The 19,371-nt window shown below is 39.6% G+C and overlaps 1 pseudogene across 1 annotated transcript; it reads right to left on the reverse strand.

The window, feature by feature from the left end:
* Positions 1-10,796: 10,796 nt before the first annotated feature.
* Positions 10,797-11,298, reverse strand: LOC104663647 (annotated as a pseudogene). The gene has a single exon (XR_748161.2). The product of XR_748161.2 is annotated as a 40S ribosomal protein S17 pseudogene (transcript).
* Between the last annotated feature and the right edge of the window lie 8,073 nt (positions 11,299-19,371).

The following is a 19,371-nucleotide window of genomic DNA, read 5'->3' on the forward strand; positions in this document are numbered from 1 at the left end:
CAATTTATAAAGGAAAGAGGTTTAATTGACTCACAGTTCCACGTGGCTAGGGAGGTCTCACAATCATGGTGGAAGGCCAGTGAGGAGCAAAGTCACATCTTACACGGCGACAGGCAAGAGAGCTTGTGCAGGAGAACTCTCATTTATAAAACCGTCAGATCTCGTGAGACTTATTCACTACCCCAAGTACAGTAGCGGGGAAACCGGCCCTATGATTCAACTATCTCCACCTGGGACCTGGCAGGGGTTATTACAATTCAAGGTGAGAGTTGAGTGGGAACACAGGTGAACCATATCATATCAATATCAAAGTTCCATCTCATAGAAAATTGGTATGCAATGGTTCTCAAAATTCTACTGCATCAAAATCACCTAGAGAGCTTGCTGGGATCTACCCTGGAATTTCTAATTCAGTAAAAATGGGATGGGGCCTAAAGATCTGCATTTCTAACAAGTCTCAGGTGATACTGATGCTGCAGGTCTGAGGGCCACAATTGAATACAGCTGGAACGGGATGTGCCTTAGCAATCAGCTGTTCCATATCTTTGCCTAAAGAGCTGCATTTCTAACAAGTCTCAGGTGATACTGATGCTGCAGGTCTGAGGGCCACAATTGAATACAGCTGGAACGGGATGAGCCTTAGCAATCAGCTGTTCCATATCTTTACCTTACAGATGAGGAAGCAGGGCATAGAGAAGAATTTATCACGGAAGGCAAGGCCTGCAACAGCTACCTTGAACACCCCTGCACTCTTCTCTGTCCTTTTCCACTGTTTCAGTCACGTGTCCAGGATCTCGAAATGTTATACTGCTTCTCCCTACACTCTTCTCTCCATTCCCTTATCAGGAAAAACTATGAAAACTTTACTGTGGTCAAAAAGATTACCAGGACTCTGTCTGTCTATCCTTCTAGTGTATCTTTGCCTTTTACTCTCTTTCAGCTACTTCATTACTCTCTATATTGTCAGAAACTGATAATAACACAAATGATGCTTGCCTGAAGAAATGAAAGTGAATTGGGCCCTGTGAAATACAATTGATTATTGGGCTGTAGGTATTAACCCAATATGCCTGTAAAATGATTTCAGCATTCTCAGTTCCCTCTGTGTGTATGTGTATTTAATTCTCTTTTGAATGTATAGTATCTTAATATTCCTCACAATAAATAAAGAGTTAAAGTCTTTGGCGTGTGTTCATTTACTATTTTTATAACTTTTGTATCATGGTTTATGTTTTTTAAAAAACTTATCTTTTAATATCCTAAAAAAGGGAGTACTTCTTGAATGGTAGAATAAGGACCATCAAAAATCTGCTCATCCATAAAAGCAATGAAATCAGTGGCACAAATTGTCAAAATTAACTTTTTCAGAATTCTGAAAGTTAACTAAAAGATTGCAAAATGTCAAGGAGAGTTTAGTCAGGAAAAATGGCTGAATCTTGGTTAGACCAGTGAGCTGTTTTGTGGCATTTTAACTTGACCTAATCCCACTCCCCCACCCCAATGCCATGGTAACTTTGAAAACCAACAGCCTCGCAACTATGGTAGCTATGAAAACCAGCAGGCTGGCAGCCACTGGAGAGGGTCAAATGGCTATGGATATAAAACTTCCCCCAAATCTCATAATTGTTAAGACTTGACCTGTGTGGCAATTCACTGAAAATATCCATTCTTGGGGCTTTTCTATGTTTGACCTAACCCAGAATTTGCTCTGTGCCAACAGCCCTATCCCTAGGGCATTTGTTTAAAAAAAAAAAAAAAAAAAGGTGCCAATTATTTCACATTGCAGCTGCCTGAGACAATGTTACTGGTTGGAGCTAACAAGAAACTGACCAAAACACAACAACCAAGAAATTAAGATGTCTATAAACGACTTTGGAAAGCAAACACATATTCCTGCAAATACAGAAGGTCACTCACATGTGCAGGGCTGTGTACCTGCACAGGAAAGACCTGAGAAGATCCTAATTCCTCACCTCTGTCTTACCTTAAGATTCCACACAAACAGGAAGAAAGCTTAAGGCAAAGTTGTAAACTGCCTGTAGGAATATTAAAGATATACCCCAACCCACACGTATATCCCATCACCCAAAACTGCAAAACTTATTGGTTCAAGGAATATAAGGAAATCTCTGTCTAATCATTAGCTGACTACCAATCTAACCAGGCAGAGACTTCAATGGCTGCATATGAAAGAAGAATATAGACTTTACAGAATTAGTGCAGGAAAGTCACTAAACAAATGAATAAAAAATAATAAAAGTAAGAAAAAACAGCAACAATAACAACAAACTTTGGGGAGAAGAGAGCATCTGATTTCCCAAGTAGACATATTATTTAAAATATCCAGTTTTTAACAAAAACAGACACACACACACACACCAACCCCCCTACCCCTCCCCCCCCCCCACACACACAGAATGTCCCAGGCAACAGAAAACAAGCAGTAAAAATTCTCCTTGACAAAGTCCAGACTTTGGATTTAGCAAACAAAGATTTTTATTTTGCTTTTTGTTTTATAATTTGATGTTTTATTTTAGACTCAATGGGTACACATGCAAGTTTGTTGCATGGGTATACTGTGTGACACTGAGGTTTGGGGTATGAACGATCCTGTAACCCAGGTAGTGAGTACAGTACCCAATAGTTGTTTTTTTAACCCTTGTCCCCCTCCCTCCCTTCCTCTTCTAGTAGTCCCCAGTGTCTATTATTGCCATATGTATGTCCATGAGTACTCAATAAACAATGACTTTTAATCATCCAATGAACTAAAGGAAATCACATCTAAAGAATTAAAGCTAAGTGTGAGAACAATGTCTCATCAAACAAAACTATCTATAAAAAGATATAAATTATTGTTTTAAGAGAATAGAAATTCTGAAGTTGAAAAGTATAACTGAAATTAAAATTCACTAGATGGGATTAACAACAAATTTGAACTCATAGAAGAAAGAATCAGTGAACTTGAAGATAGACCAATTGTGATTATCCAGGACCAGAAAGAAAAAAGATTTAAAAAAAAATAACAAGCTTCAGAAACCTGTGGGACACTATCAAGTATACCAACATATGGCAGTCTGAGAGGAGAAAAGATTGATAAAAAAGACAGAAATATTATTTGAAAAAATAATAGCCAAAATTTTTCCAAATTTGGTCAAACATATACACAGTCAAGAATCTAAATAAATTCATAGGATAAACTCAAAGAGATCCACAGTCAGTTACATTGCAATCTGACTGTAAAAAGACAAAGACAAAGCAAGAATCTTGAAAGCAAGAGAGAAATGGCTTACCACATACAAAGGATTCTTAGTAAGATTAACTGTTGGCTTTTCATCAGAAACCATTGAGATCAGAAGGAAATAGGAGTTAATATATTCAAAGTGCTGAAAGAAAAAGATTGTCAGTCAAGAATTCTATATTAAGCAAAAGTGTCTTTCAAAAATGAAGGAAAAATAAGATATTCCCAGATAAACAAAAACTAAAATAATTCATCACTAGCAGACATGCCATATAAGAAATACAAATCACTCCAATTACTAAAATCAGAAATTATAAAGAACAACATTAGGATGTTTAAAGAAATACAAGGATTATAAGAAAATACTATAAACAATTGTGTGTTAACAAATTAAATAACCCAGATGAGGTAGCCAAATTCCTGGAAAGAAACAAACTACCAAAACTGACTCAAAAAGCAACTGAATATCCAAATGGACCTATACTAAGTAAAGAGATTGAATTAGTAATCCAAAAACTTATCACAAAAAGTCCAGGCTCAAGTGATTTCAATGATGAATTCCACTGAATAATTTAGAAAGAATGAGGATCACTCACAGACTTTTCTGAAAAAGTGGAAGAGAAAGGAGCATTTCCCAATTAATTCTATGGAGGCCATATCACCATAATACCATAATCAGATATAGATATGAAAAGAGAAAAAACCACAGACTAATAAATCTTATGAATATAGATGCAAAAATCCTCACCAAAAGTGTAGCAGGCCATCATGAACAACATATAAAATGGATTATACACCATGACTAAGTAAGATTATCCCAGGAATGCAGGATTGGCTCAATATAAGAACTCTATCAATATAATATACCGTATTAGTAGAATTAAAGATAACCCCACATAATCATCTCAATAGATTTTCTTAAAGCAATTGATGAAATCCACCCCCATCCCCACAGCAAACTAAGCATAGAAGAGAAGTTTCTCAACCCAATAAAGGGCATCTATGAAAAACCTCTAGCTAACATCATGTTTAATGGTGAAAGAAAGTTCAGCAGCAAGATAAGGATGTCTGCTCTCACCACTTCTAGTCAACATCATATTGAAGGTCTAGCCAGAGCAGCTAAGCAGAAAGAAAGAAAAGGTAAGCACACATATATCCCATCAGCAAAGACTGGGAAACTTAGTATTTCAAAGCATTTAAGAAAATCTCTGTCTAATAATTAGCTGACTGCTAATCAGATCAGGCAGACACTTCAGTGGCTGCACATAAAAAAGAACACAGACTTGACAGATTACAAAGGAAGAGGTAAAATTATTTCTATTTGCAGATGATGTAATCTTGTGTATATAAAATCCTAAGGAAAATCTACCAAAAAACTATGAGATTCTAATAAACAAGCATAATAAGTTTGCAGAACACAAGATCCATATATGGAAATGAATTTTATTTCTATAAAGTAGCAATAAACAATAAAAAATACAATAAAAATTTTGTTTGCAAAAGTATAAAAGAAAACCTCATAATTTTTTTAAAGTAAAAGACTTGTACAGTGAAAATCTATAAAAGATAATTGAAAGAAATTAAAGAAGATCTAAATCAATGGGAAGATACCTCATGTTCATGGATGAGAAGACTTACTTGTGTTAAGGTGGCAATATTTCACAAATTAATCCACATATTCAACTCAGTCCTTTTCAAAATCTCAGCTATATATTTTCAGAAATTGACAAGCCAATCCTAAAATTTGTATGAAAACTCAAAGGAACCACAATAACCAAAACAACCTTGAATTGTAGGACTTAGGCTTATCAGTTTCAAAACTTATTACAAAACTGCAGTGATTAAGATAATGTAGTACTGGCATAAGTATAGACATATAGATCAACAGAATAGAATTGGATTCAGAAATAAACTCTTACATTTATAGGTCAAATTATTTTTCAGAAAGATGTCAAGAAAATTTAATGAAGAAACAGTAGTCTTTTCAACAAATGGTGCTGGGACAACTAAATATCCATATGCAAAAGAATAAAGTTGAAGCCCTACTTCACACCATATGCAAAAATTCATAGACCTAAACATAAGGGGTAAAACTATAAAAGTCAGCCATAGACCTAAATATAACAGGTAAAACTATAAAAGTCTTAGAAGAGGCTGGGAGCGGTGGCTCACGCCTGTAATCCCAACACTTTGGGAAGCCAAGGCGAGTGGATCACCTAAGGTCAGGAGTTCGAGACCAGCCTGGCCAACATGGTGAAACCCCTTCTTTACTAAAAATATAAAAACTAGCCAGGCGTGGTGGTGGGCACCTGTAATCCCAACTACTCAATAGGCTGAGGCAGGGGAATTGCTTGAACTCAGGAGATGGAAGTTCCAGTGAGCCTACATGGTGCCACTGCATTCCAGCCTGGGTGACAGAGTGAGACTCTGTCTCAATAAAAAAGTCTTAGCAGAAAGCATAAATCTTCATGACATTGGGTTAGGCAATGGTTTCTTAGATTTGTGAATCCAAAGGTACCTGAGATAGGTCTCAATCAATTTAGAAAGTTGATTTTGCCAAGGTTAAGGATGCACCCATGACACAGCTTCAGGAGGTCCTGATGGCATGTGCTCAAGGTGGTCGAGTACAGCTTGCTTTTATACATTTTAGGGAGACGTAATACATCAACCAATACATGTAAGATGTACATTGTTTCCATCTAGAAAGGCAGGACAACTTGAAGTGGGGCTTCCAGCTCACAGGTAGATTTTAAAGATTTTCTGATTGGCAATTGGTTGAAAGAGTTATTATCTAAAGACCTGAAATCAATAGAATGGAAGGTCTGGGTTAAGACAAGGGGTTGTGGAGACCAAAGTTTTATCTTGCAGATGAAACCTCCAGGTAGGAGGCTTCAGAGAGAATAGATTGTAAATGTTTCTTATAAGACTTAAGGTCTGTGTTGATGTTAATGCTGGAAGGCTTTTCCTGAATTCCAAAAGGGAAGAGGATATAAAGAGGCACTTCTGACTCTCCCTTCCCATCATGGCCTGAACTAGTTTTTCAGGTTAACTTTGGAATGCCCTTGGCCAAGAGGAGGGGTTCGTTCAGATGGTTGAAGGGCTTAGAATTTTATTTTTGGTTTACAGACTGATACTGTTTGGCTGTGTTGCCAGCCAAATCTCATCTTGAATTGCAGCTCCCATAATTCCGCTGTGTTGTGGGAGGGACCCAGTGGGAGACAACTGAATCATGGGGGTAGTTTCCCCCATACTGTTCTCACAGTAGTGAATAAATCTCATGAGAGCTGATGGTTCTATAAGGGGAAACCCCTTTTGCTTGGAAACCCCTTTTGCTTGGCTCTCACTCTTCTCTTGTCTGCCACCATGTGAGATGTGACTTTCACCTTCTGCAATAATCGTAAGGCCTCCCTAGCCACATGGAACTTTTGAGTCCAATAAACCTCTTTCTTTTGTAAATTGCCAGGTCTCAGTTATGTCTTTTTTGTTTTGTTTTGTTTTTGCTTTTGTTTTTGTTTTTTGAGATGGAGTCTAGCTCTGTTGCCCAGGCTGGAATGCAGTGGTGCAATCTCAGCTCACTACAACCTCCACCTCCTGGGTTCAAGCTATTCTCCTGGCTCAGCCTCCCAAGTAACTGGGATTACAGGCATGCGCCACAATGCCCAGCTAATTTTGCGTGTTTGTGTGTATTTTTACTAGAGATGGGGTTTCACCACCTAGGTCAGGCTGGTCTTGAACTCCTGACCTCAAATGATTCATACACCCTTGGCCTCCCAAAGTGCTGGGATTACAGGTGCAAGCTACCATGCCCAGTCATGGGTATATCTTTATCAGTGGTATGAAAAGAGACTAATACACAGATATAACATCAAATGTATAAACAACAAAAGAAAAAGTAGATAAATTGGATTTCATAGAAATTTAAAACCCCATTTCTTTTGTTTGTTTGTTTGTTTTTGTTTTTTGAGACAGAGTCTTGCTTTGTTGCCCAGGCTGGAGTGCAGTGGCATAATGTCTGCTCACTGCAAGCTCTGCCCTCCCAGGTTCATGCCATTCTCCTGCCTCAGCATCCTGAGTAGCTGGGACTACAGGCGCCCACCACCACGCCCTGCTAATTTTTTTGTATTTTTAGTAGAGACGGGGTTTCACCATGTTTGTCAGGATGGTCTCGATCTCCTGACCTCATGATCCACCCGCCTCGGCCTCCCAAAGTGCTGAGATTACAGGTATGAGCCACCGCGCCTGGCCTAAAAACCCCATTTCTAAGGACATAATCAATAAAACAAAAAGACAACCCAAGAATGGGAAAAATATATTTGCAAATCATATATGTAATAAAAGACTGAACACACAATGCAGAATATATGAAGAACTCTTAGAGATCAACAATAAAAAGACAACCCAATTAAGAAATAAAGAATTTGATAGACATTTCTTCAAATATGTCCAAATGACCAATGAGTACATTAAAAAATGCTCATCATTAGTCATTAGGGAAATACAAATAAAACTCACAATGCGACACCACTTGACACCCACAAGTGAGGACAGCAACCAGTCCTCACTCTCCTAGGAGGTATGACTTTTCATTCTGTTCCTCACCAAGACCATCACTTCCCACTGCCCCCACATTTTCCCCTGCCTCTCCTTTGTTTTCCCATCCCTGGTGATAGAAATGACCCAGGCAGTTGCTGCAAATTGAAACGGGAAAGTTTCCTGATCCCCCTTGCAGGACATGCAACAGAGATGTGGCTTGCCTGTTCAGTCAACACCACTGCTCAAAACCCTGATGGGAGGGGAAACACACAGACTGACAGGTGTAGGAGCCGGGGCGAGTAATTTGGGCTCCAGCCCCCTGGTAGTATCTAGGGGTGCGTCCCTGCGGCCCCTTTCTGCAAGGGCAGAGGACCAGTATGGCAGCTTTCTGTATCCGAGCTCTTGCTCAGCATCCCCAGAAGAATCAGGTGACACATGGGCTTGAAGGATGAATGTGGGGTTTTATTGAGTGATGGAGATGGCTCTCAGCAGGATGGATGGGGAGCTGGGAGGGGGATGGACTGGGAAGATGATCTTTCCTGGACTTTGGCCGTCCAGCAGCCGAACTCCCCTCTAACCACCCCCGGCTGATGTTCTCTTGGCGTTCAGATGTTCCTTCTCTTCTGTCTTTCTCTGCTGTGCCGTTTGTCTGCTTGTCTCCTCATCTGCTCATCTGCTTCTGGAGCCTGGGGTTCAGGGTTTATATGGGTACAGGATAGGGGGGCACAGTGAACCAAAAGGCAACTTTTGGGGCATGCAATGCCTGTTCCCACTTAGGGCCACGGGTCTCCAGGCTTGAGGGTGGGGACTTTGCCGGGGAACCACCCTCTTCTACCCAGTATTTCCCTGTCTTCTGCCCATATCAAAATCACCTTCTCTCGTCCACAACAGAAATCAGGGTTTTCCCCTCTTCCTTCCCAGACTTATCTCTGCAGCAAGTATTTTTGTCTCCAGAAGTCCTATTCTCATTGCCCAGCCAAATGGCTAAAGGAACATCACCCCACCAGCTGTTAGAACCCTGGTGAAGGATGGGAAAACATGTCCTTGGTAACCAAACGGGAAAGTCAGCTGAACCTTCCCCACAGAAACAGTATTACACACACCTCAGCCATTTGGGTGTAGGATATGCTTGAGTGGATAGTCTAGCAGTCCTAACAATCATCGAGGATGTATACGTAAAAAATGGAAACGGTTTCACTTTCAAACAACCAGCTCGTAAATGAATTTTGGATCAGACCCATTCTTCTGTTTTTCAGTCAAATAATTTTTTATTTTTTATTTTTTGGTATCTAACCTTGTTTCTGTTCTTGTTGTTGTCAATCAAATCAACGCTGCATTCCTCCAGAAACCGGTGAGTACGTTTTGAAAACTTTGCTCCTGTGACCCAGGACCTTGGCTAGAAAGAGTCATCGTAGCACAAGAGGAAGATGGAGCAGGGGTTTTCCTGAGGGTGTGGCAATAGCAATGACTCATGCTACTTCCTTTTTCTAACCTCTTCCATTAGTGGGGTGGGGGAAAGTCACAGTCAGACCTGGGAAAAGCCGTCTTTATTTAGGGGGTGCCCCTAGTGTAGTGATGGCTTTTTGCTTTCTTTTTGCCACAATGCAAAGCAGGGAAATAAAAACACACAGCAAGATAGCGAGAGTTTAGAACTCTAACTATAGGACAGTCAAAAAAGGTCATTTATAAAATAATGCAACATACACTAAAATTAGTTCCCTAGTGTATGCAAAAAAGAAAGTCAAATTCAGCACATTTCTTTTTGTGTAGTCAGGTACTAAATGACTCTTGCAGCATATGAAGTGGATAAAGAGAACAAAGACAAAGAAGAAGAAGAGAGAGGAGTGCAAAGAAGAAAGTAAGTGTAGACATAAATTAGCTTTTCAGTGTGGGTAGTCTAGATACTATCTTAGTTCCCCAAACAATGTTTACTTTGTGATTTCATTGCATGACTCTTTCAGATGTTTTCTCTCTGAACGGCTAGAAATCAACAGTTCTAGACTCTAACTCTGTAAAAGCAAAGGACTCAAGTCCTCTTCAAGTCTTTCCACTTATAAAAGGGGAATAAATGAGAGTTTTATACCTTGTGAGTTTTTTAAAGCATTTCACAGAAATTAAACATCAGTGATTACATAAAGCTATATATAACTTTTCAAACAGAGGGGAAAGAAGTCAAGTTATTGAGGAAACTATAGCCAAAGAAGGACAGCTGTTTAGTTCCCTGAACCATGCTTTTGAAATACTATAATTGAGATCATGCAGTGAAATTTGCTTAATTTTTTTTCCTTATTGAAAAGAGGGGCTGAGAGGAAGAAAGGCATGAACTGCTATTTCACAAATCAGCATAATTATATCCACTGTGTGTGGTATTATGAAAATTAAATTTAAGAAATTATAGTTAAAACCCCTAGCACAGTGTCTGGCATCTGTTAAGGGATAAAAAAGACTCAGGTGTCACAGTTTTTATTATGATTGCTGTTATTATCATTGTGATTATTATAGAGGGGGATCTGTGAGTTATAAGGAGATTGCTGGTAGTTGGATAATTTACCCAAATCATTCCAAATGCTTATATTGTATTTCATGGACCATGTACAGAAAATAGAATGATGGTTCTGTTTTTGTGTCAAATTGTAATTAGTTAATGCCATGCCTCAAAAGAAACCTTGATTTTTACGTTATTATCCAAAATGAATTTCATTCCCAAACTCTTGAATCTTTGACCTGTAGGAGATAAAAATATGCCTGTTTGGCATAAAGATTATTTTGAGCTGATGATTTTGAGAAACTGCAGACACAGGAGAAGCTCTGAAAACAGAGTAAAAGTTACCCTTATGTAAGAAAAATTTATATCTGTAAAGGAAATCTCCATTTGTAAGTGTCTTCCTCTCCGTACTGGGATGAGAAGGATGAATAAATCATCAGAGACTCAGTGGAGAAGGCACCAATTTAGATCTGCATAACAAACTTTACCTTTGCTTACTGTGTTCTCCTGGGCGTCTCACCATAACTGGCCTTCCCCTCACCCTTTTTTTTTTTTTTTTTTCTGGCTGTTGTCCCAGATTTATTGAAAATAATACAGCACTGCAGAAAAAATTCAAACAGGTCCCCGAGGCGTTTTGAAATTCATCCCAACTGTAGGCCGCGTCACCTGCAGGTTGGACAGACTGCCGAAGTCCAAAAGCTTCAGCATTTCCTTAGTGTCAGGATCTACTTCAATTATCTCCTGATCCAGGGCTGAGACCTCAGGAACGTAATTGTCTCTCCTTTCTCTCTCCTCCTCCTGCAGCTTGATGGAGATACCTCTTACAGGGCCTCTCTGAATCCGCTTCATCAGATGGGTGACATAGCCTGCTATCTTGTTGCGGAGGTTCTTGCTGGGGATAATGGCGATCTCCTCGCACACGCGCTTGTTCGTGTGGAAGTCGTTGCCCAGGCGCGTGTAGTACTTCTCTATGATGACCCGGGCCGCCTTCTTCACGGTTTTGGTGAGAACGCGGCCCATGTTGGCGGGTCCTTGGTAAAAGAGCCCCCTCACCCTTCTGTCTTTGTTTCAGTGGAAGATAGAATTTAAGCCTGAATTCCAAGCCATGTCTTTGAGATTTGCTCATTTCTCTAAGTTTCTCCCAGGTATACAGAAGATATACATGTTATGAAACATCTGTTTTTCCCTCGTTAATCAGTCTTTTGTTGCAGGAATCTGCCCCAGCTAAAAGATATGCAGAGTAGAGAGAAATGTTTTCCCCCTACAGCCCCCAGTACTTAATTTTATTCAATAATTTCTGGATCTTGATTTATTAATCATTAAAAAGGTGCCAGATTCACCAAAATCACCCTGATAAAGAAACAACATGTAGAGAAAAAGGGTGAAAGACTTTGTCTCGCTCATCCATCTGGGTTATCTGTGCCTTTGCCTCTGACTGGTCTATTTCACAACTCTTTAGACACAGAAGTTACATTGGAGAAAATTGATCGGAATGCAAATAATCTCTGTCCATGAAAATGCAAATTGGGTTTGTGTGGATATTGACCAGTTTTGCCAGTTTTGCATTTGTTTGTAAATGCATTTCACATTCCTTATTTGACCATAAATGTGTGGTTCTCTTTTGAACTCCTTGCAACATCTATTTATCACCGTATTAATTCCTGTGTTAAATAAAATCTTTGACACATGTTTATTTTACATTGCATGAAAGTTGTAATTTTATCCTCATTTAAAATGTATTCTTTAATGAATATAAACAGCGAACTTACGTGATTCATTGAGAAACACATCTGAAATTCAAACATGTTCCTTTCCTTGCAAGTTTTCTCTGCAAGGCCAGAATTGCATCCTTCCTGTGTCATCCATATAGTCATTGTCAAAGAATCAGTCAATCAAAGATGGCTTTGTAAGCTTGCTGAGTAAATAACAGAGTCCTGGACATTTTTGAATAGCTTTTTCTGTTGAGCAAAAAACGACTTGCAAGCCTAGGCACGATGGCTCACGTCTGTAATCTCAGCACTTTGGGAGGCTGAGGTGGGCGGATTACCTCACCTCAAGAGTTAAAGACCAGCTGGGAACATGGTGAAACCTCAACTCTACCAAAAATACAAAATAAAAATAAAAATTAGCCGGGTGTGGTGGTGCATGCCTGCAGTCCCAGGTACTCGGGAGGCTGAGGTGGGAGGATCACTTGAGCCCGGGAGGCAGAGGTTGCAGAGAGCCGAGATTGCACCACTGCATTCCAGCCTGGGCGACAAAGTGAGACCTCGTATCAAAAACAAAAAAACAAAAACAACCTGCCAAGCTTCTAAGGCAACCTATTGTTCCCAGCGGTTACTCCGATTTACTAGTGGTGAATCCATAGGCTTCTGCAGCAACTTCAATTCTTGCGTCCTCAGAAGAACGAATTCGACTGAGGAGCATAAAGCAGAAAAAAAGACCAAGGCAAGTTTCAGCACAGGAGTGGAAGTTTATTTAAAACTCTTTAAAACAGAAAAGAAAATTCACTTGTAAAAAACCCAAGAGGGTGCCTGAAGGTCAAAAAGAGAGCTTTAACCTTGATCCTAGGGCTTTACAGGCTTGCCACGTTCCCGTTCCCGTAGTTCTTCCCTTAGGGTGGGCTTCCCGCATGCGCAGTGCCCTCCTTACTTCTGGGAATTGAGCGCACAGAGAGTTCAGGAAGTTGTACCTAGGCCCTTCTGATCCTGCCTTCCCTTTTTTCCGGTGGAGTGCTCCGGAAGGTCATACTCCGCCAACTTGTCTCTTTGTGTACATGCCCAGGAAGCTGCTTTCCCTGGCATCTACATTCAATTAACACTTTAATGTTAACAGCTGTGGATCATCAGGAGCTTGTCTCTCCCTGGCACTGGCTGCTGAATTATCATTGCTAGAGAGTCAGTGTGATAATTGTCAAACCATCCCCGGACATTCCTAGTGGGTGGGGGAAGAGCCCTCTCCTGCCCCACTCATGCCTATCTAACTACCTGTAACAATATAAGTAAGTTGCTAACAATTCGTAAGTAAGCATTACCAAAAGGAAAGTGAGATCTGTTTAGGGGGCTTCTTGGAGAGAAGATTTGCGAACAAAATTTGGTTTAAAAGAGGATAATATTAGTTCACCTCATCGGAGTGTATGCAAAACAAACCAATGTTTTTATTAAAATTTGACTAATGTCTTTTGAGACAGCAAAATTTTGAAAAATTTTGTTTTTAGTTTTTATTTTTACAATTGTATTTTAAAAATTATAGGAACACAACTGTTCAGCTTTTCTCTAGAGAGTATGTTGCTAAAATTTTAGGCCTTTCTTTTTACTGAATGTAATTTTATGTAATTACAGACTTTAGTATTTTATAGCTATAATACCATTCCAGTTATGTAAGTAATATTTTATGTAATTGAAATAATTATGCGGGAGGAATTTAGTCAACTCAACTGTATAACCATTCGTGTAGTTTATAGAATTATAAAAAAAGTTTTAGACGTATTTCTATGTAGAATGTGTAGTGTTTTGGCAAAAACAGCACCAAACTATAATCATGTAAGTGGCTGAAGGTTTTAATGATTTAATGAAGATTTAATTATTTAATTTAATTTAATAAATAATCACCATTTAATAAATATGACTAATGATGTTTGTGGTAGCAAGTATAAGAATTTGTGTTTGTTGGCTGGGCGCGGTGGCTCACGCCTATAATCCCAGCACTTTGGGAGGCCGAGGTGAGTGGATCATCTGAGGTCGGGAGTTCGAGACAAGCCTGACCAACATGGAGAAACCCCGTCTCTACTAAAAATACAAAATTAGCCGGGCGTGGTGGTGCATACCTATAATCCCAGCTACTCAGGAGGCTGAGGCAGGAGAATCGCTTGAACCCAGGAGGCAGAGGTTGCCGGGAGCCAAGATGGTGCCATTGCACTCCAGCCTGGGCAACAAGGGCAAAACTCCGTCTCCAAAAAAAAAAAAAAAAAAAAAAGAATTTCTGTTTGTTATCAATGTGATTAGTGTGGAACATTTAATAAAAGGTTACAGAAACCTAATGAGAGCTTATTAGGATGAAATACGTGTGTTTTACAAACTATTAATATTTCTCTTACTTGTGAATATGTTTCATGCATTGCCTGTTATTAACCTTATTAGAAAATGAGATCATTTTCATCAATCACCACTCAAGTATCAGCTCCTTCCAAAGCCACCCTTGATGTCCACAAGACAGAATTAGATGCTCCCTCCTGTCTGTTCCCACAGTGAATCTGCCATAACTGCATCATAATTATTGTTTATCTGTGAGTACCTATCTATAGGTGTGGTAAATTGAAACAAAATAGATGTTGAAGTCAAACCAGATTTGAATTTCAAAATAATCAATTGCTAGTCGAGTGATCATAGATGAGCAAATAAACATTGTGAAATTCAGCAAGATGCACATTAAAATCATCAGAGTGTATACCATAGTATTATAGTATTGTTGTGAAGATTAAGAGAAATAACATATGTTGCCACCTGGAACACAGTAGGTGCCCAACTTTATTATATAAACATTTCCCCCTCTTCTTAGATTACAAATAAGCTATTTATATCTGTTTTATTCCATATTTACTATATAGTGCTAAACATATGTTATAACAGAAGAGAAAGACGAAAATTACAAATGCCGTAGAAGTTAATAACATTTCCCACACCATCACATCTTGTTTTGATAAGTCATCATTAGTTTTCACTTTTCCCTCAACTTTGCTAGACATGCTGTTTTGACACCAGTGTTTTTTTAAAAAACGCAAACATTGAGCAATGTATGACCCTTGCAAAATGCTCCTGGTGTTTCTTCTTCACTATTTCCAGAGAGAGACTAATGTTCAAGCCTAATTAACTAGGTAAGGATAAAACATTGGCCCAGGCAGAAAGATCTAGTTCTGCTTGTTCACAAAGTGTGGCCAAGGCGAAGGGGGCAGGGTGCCCAGGAGACTGAGGCTTTGGAACATAAGGAGTCACCAAGCCCTGCCCAACCCTCTAGTTGGGTTTCTCACCACCCTTTCACACTCTGGCCAAACCAGACATCAGCCAGTCTCTGATCCTGCCACAGTCTCACCTTTTCATTTGAGGTTTCTTCTACCAGAACTGCACCTCCTCACATTTTGTCTTGTGATCTTTGCAACTCAACTCAGTTCCTATCTTTTCCAGAAAACATTTCCCAAACCATTTACCTTTCTCTAATACCTCCACTCAATCCCTGAAAAAATGAAAAAACAAAAACAAAAGCAATCTCTTACGGCCCCAGTTCTTCTCATTTAGGGTTGATAAAATACAGGATAGCCAATCAAATTTGAATTTTAATAAGTAATGAATATTTTTTAGTATTAGTATCTCCCAAATAGTCCATGAGATATATACATACTATTTGTTGCCTACCTGAAATTCAAATTTAACTGGGCATCCTGTATTTTTATTTGCTAAATATGGCAATCCTATTCTCTTGTCTTGTGTTGTAGTACTCTGTTATGTCACATGTCTTGTATTACACCGTTATTCACAATTGTTACTAGACTACACATTCTCTGAAGCCAGGAACAGTGTTCAATTTTTTGGTTTCACCACAACCTCTACCTCACCCTTCTTGATGGCCCCTTACCCAATACTCAGCACAGTGTCTTAAATGCTGTTGGGAGTACAGGAATCAAGTCCTCATTCATTCTTTTATTCTCTCTTTCACGTAGCAAATATCTACTAAGCTTGTAGTTTCTGGGGATATGACTTTAAACAAGAAACAGCTATTGTCATGAAGGAGCTCCCAACTCATTCAGGAAAACAGACATGTCAGAAAGCAATTTCGTTTTATGGAGCCTCACTCTGTCACCCAGGCTGGAGTGCAATGGCGCGATCTTGGCTGGCTGCAACCTCCGCCTCCTGGGTTCGAGCAATTCTCCTGCCTCAGCCTCCCAAGTAGCTGGAACCACAGGCCCCCACCATCATGCCTGGCTAATTTTTGTATTTTAAGTAGAGACGGGGTTTCACCATGTTGGTCAGGCTGGTCTCGAACTCCTGACCTCGTGACCCGCCTGCGTCTGCCTCCTAAAGTGCTGGGATTACAGGTGTCAGCCACCGCGCCTGACCAGAAAGCAATTTAAATCAGTGACATAAGTTCTAGAGTAGGGTGACATGAGAACACAGGGGAAAGGCATCAAGCCCAGTCTTTAGGGGTTAAAGGAGACTTCTGGGGAGGAAGTAACAGCAAGACTGAGACCTGAGAGTTAACAGGAGTTAATAATAATAAGGTCATGAAAGAGAGCGAAGACATTCCACACAGAATAGTTGGAAAAAAAACACTTGAAATAGAAAATGTGGGATTAATATTTGATTCATTAATCAAATCTTTCTTTTAGCTCAAGCTTGTTCTGACTCATGCATGCAATGTCTTTGAGACCACAAGCCTCTTCTTCACACTTTTTTCTCAAGGAATTCAGCAATGACAGTTCTTATTTCCCTTGCCACATCTAACTTCTCTAAGCTCTAGGCTGGTTTTTATCTCCCATCCTTGGTGTAGTCTAAACTACTTCTTCAAGAATTTAGAGCTGAATGTGACCAGCTGTCTCGGCCCACCTCACCCTTGTCCTATTCAGTCTCACTCTGTCTGCTCCATCCAGTATTCTTCTGATTTTTTCCTCAGTTTACTCCTTCCAACTCCTGTTGCCTCACTGAGGCTGATGTCTATGACCATTGCTGCTTTCTGATCCACTTTTGTGTAATTCCACTCACTCAGTCTTCTGCATTTCCTACATGACCAAACCATATTCCACATAGTAGTGCTGATGGCATTCATAGGCTTCCAACTTTAAAAGTGCAATCACAAGAGAAAATAAATCACATCTCTGACAAGAAGGACTGAAAGTATAGGAAGCAACTCTCAGATGAAATCCACTTTAAAAAGCTGCTTCTAAACCAATGTCCTGCCAGGTTCAGTGGCTCGCACCTGTAATCCCAACACTTTGGTGGGCTGAGGCGGGTGGATCACCTGAGGTCAGGAGTTCAAGACCAGCCTGACCAATATGGTGAAACCCTGTCTCTGCTAAAAGTACAAAATAATAGCTGGGCATGGTGATGAGTGCCTGTAATCCCAGCTACTAGGGAAGCTGAGGCAGGAAACTCACTTGAACCGGGAGGCGGAGGTTGCAGTGAGCCAAGATCGTGCCATTGCACTCCAGCCGTGGCAACGAGCAAAACTCCATTTCAAAAAAATAATAAAAATAAAAATAAAATTACTATAATGTCCTTTGTAGTAATCAGCCATTTGTAGTCATCTTTGCAGTCCTAACCTGTACCTAGCATGAAGCAACCACCTAATGCAAGAATTTACATCTAATTAAATATTTCGTTCTAATCAAACTTTGTTCTAATTAATCTTAAGTTATGGCCAGGTGTAGAATTAAACAAATGATGAACAGTAGCTAATTTTCTGTATCAAGTATGAAACCAGAAATTTTAAGTGCTATGCAGAGTTGTGACAACAGGAGATCTGTGATACCTTAATTTCATGTGTCAACTTGACTGGGCCATGGGGTCCCCAGGTATTTGGTCAAACATTGTGGGTGTTTCTTGGGGGGGTATTGTTGAGTGAGATTGGCATTTCAACAGGCAGACCAAATAAAACAGATTGCCCTTTCCAGTGTGGGCGGACCTCATCCAATCATTCGAAGGCCTGAATAAAACAAAAAGACTACTGTTCCCTAAGTAAGAGAGAATTCTGGCTGCCTGGCTACCTTCAAATTGGGACATCAGCTCCTCCTCCGTCTTGAGCCTGCCAGCGTGGGTCTCTAGCCAGGCTTGCTGACTCACCTCCAGATCTTTGAACTTTCCCACTTTCATAATCATGGGAGCCAGTTCCTCACATGTAATTCTACTCACTCATCCTTCTGTATTTCCTACATAACCAAACCATATTCCATGTAGGAAATTTATACACATCCTATTGATTTTGTTTCTCTGGAGAACCCTGACACTGATAATAGAGTAATGCAGGAAATAAAGCAATCAGAAAGTACTTTGATTCGAATACATGCCTTTAATTTGCCTTATAAATCTTTTACGATCCAGATATATGCCATCTCCCTTGGTAATTAGTTCATCTGTGCTACGTGTGAATGACTTAATTCTTACAGGTCATTTTTTCATATTCAATCTTAGGATCTTTGAAGAATACTCTCAATTTATTGATACTAATCCATTGGCTGCAAATAGCCACACAAATATTCACCACATGCATATACAGGACTATGAAGCTTTGTATGATATGAGGTTGTATTAGGTTAAGTCAGAAAATAGGGAAAGGGGCTGTGAGTGCTGATATTCAGAAATAAAAATGAAAAAAACTTAGGTTAAAGCCAATTAATTCTCATCAGACCCTGTCATGTTTCATAGTGTTATACATAAGTAAAGTTTTGGAAAAAAACAGAAGAGTTGGGGACTTGGGTGGGGAGGGGAGGAGGTAATAGTTTTGTTAGGAATTCAGGGACATCAAAGTACTAAATGTATGATGTTGAACAGCATCTGCATCCTAGCTCTGCTACCTGTGCAGTTACACAGAGTCCTGCACTCAGGAGGACCCTGAATTGGCCTTAAAGCTCTGTCACTATCTTGAGATTCTTAATATTTTTTGAAACAAGGGACCCCAAATTTTCACATTGCACTGGGGCCCACAAATTATGAAGTTGGTCTTGCTGCTAAGTAAAACTTTTGGAAAAAGTAACCAATTAAAAGTCAAAAGTAAATGTTTATTCAACTTTCTACCTAATGATTACTTTGATGTCCTAACAATAGCAAACCAGACTGAGGCTCCATACTCCCATGCTCTCCCTGCACATGGAAAGAACAGCTGGCAAGAGATGGCTGAGCAATAACCATCAAGAGCTTTGGATAAGTGGTTCTTTTACAGAACTTGAGAAGACAGGCAAGTTCCTATCGTCAGTTCTTATAAGAGCTTGGATAGCTGCTTCTGAAATCAAGGACTAGACCTCTTAAATTATAGTGACATCGCCCCTAGATTGAAAATCCCCGATCTAGGAACTGAGGAAGGTAATTTGGCACTATTGTCAAAACTTTTATTTATCATCCTTCACCCTTGACTC

This window comes from Rhinopithecus roxellana, chromosome 13 (genome assembly GCF_007565055.1).
Source record: "Rhinopithecus roxellana isolate Shanxi Qingling chromosome 13, ASM756505v1, whole genome shotgun sequence".
Taxonomy (NCBI): Eukaryota; Metazoa; Chordata; class Mammalia; order Primates; family Cercopithecidae; genus Rhinopithecus; species Rhinopithecus roxellana.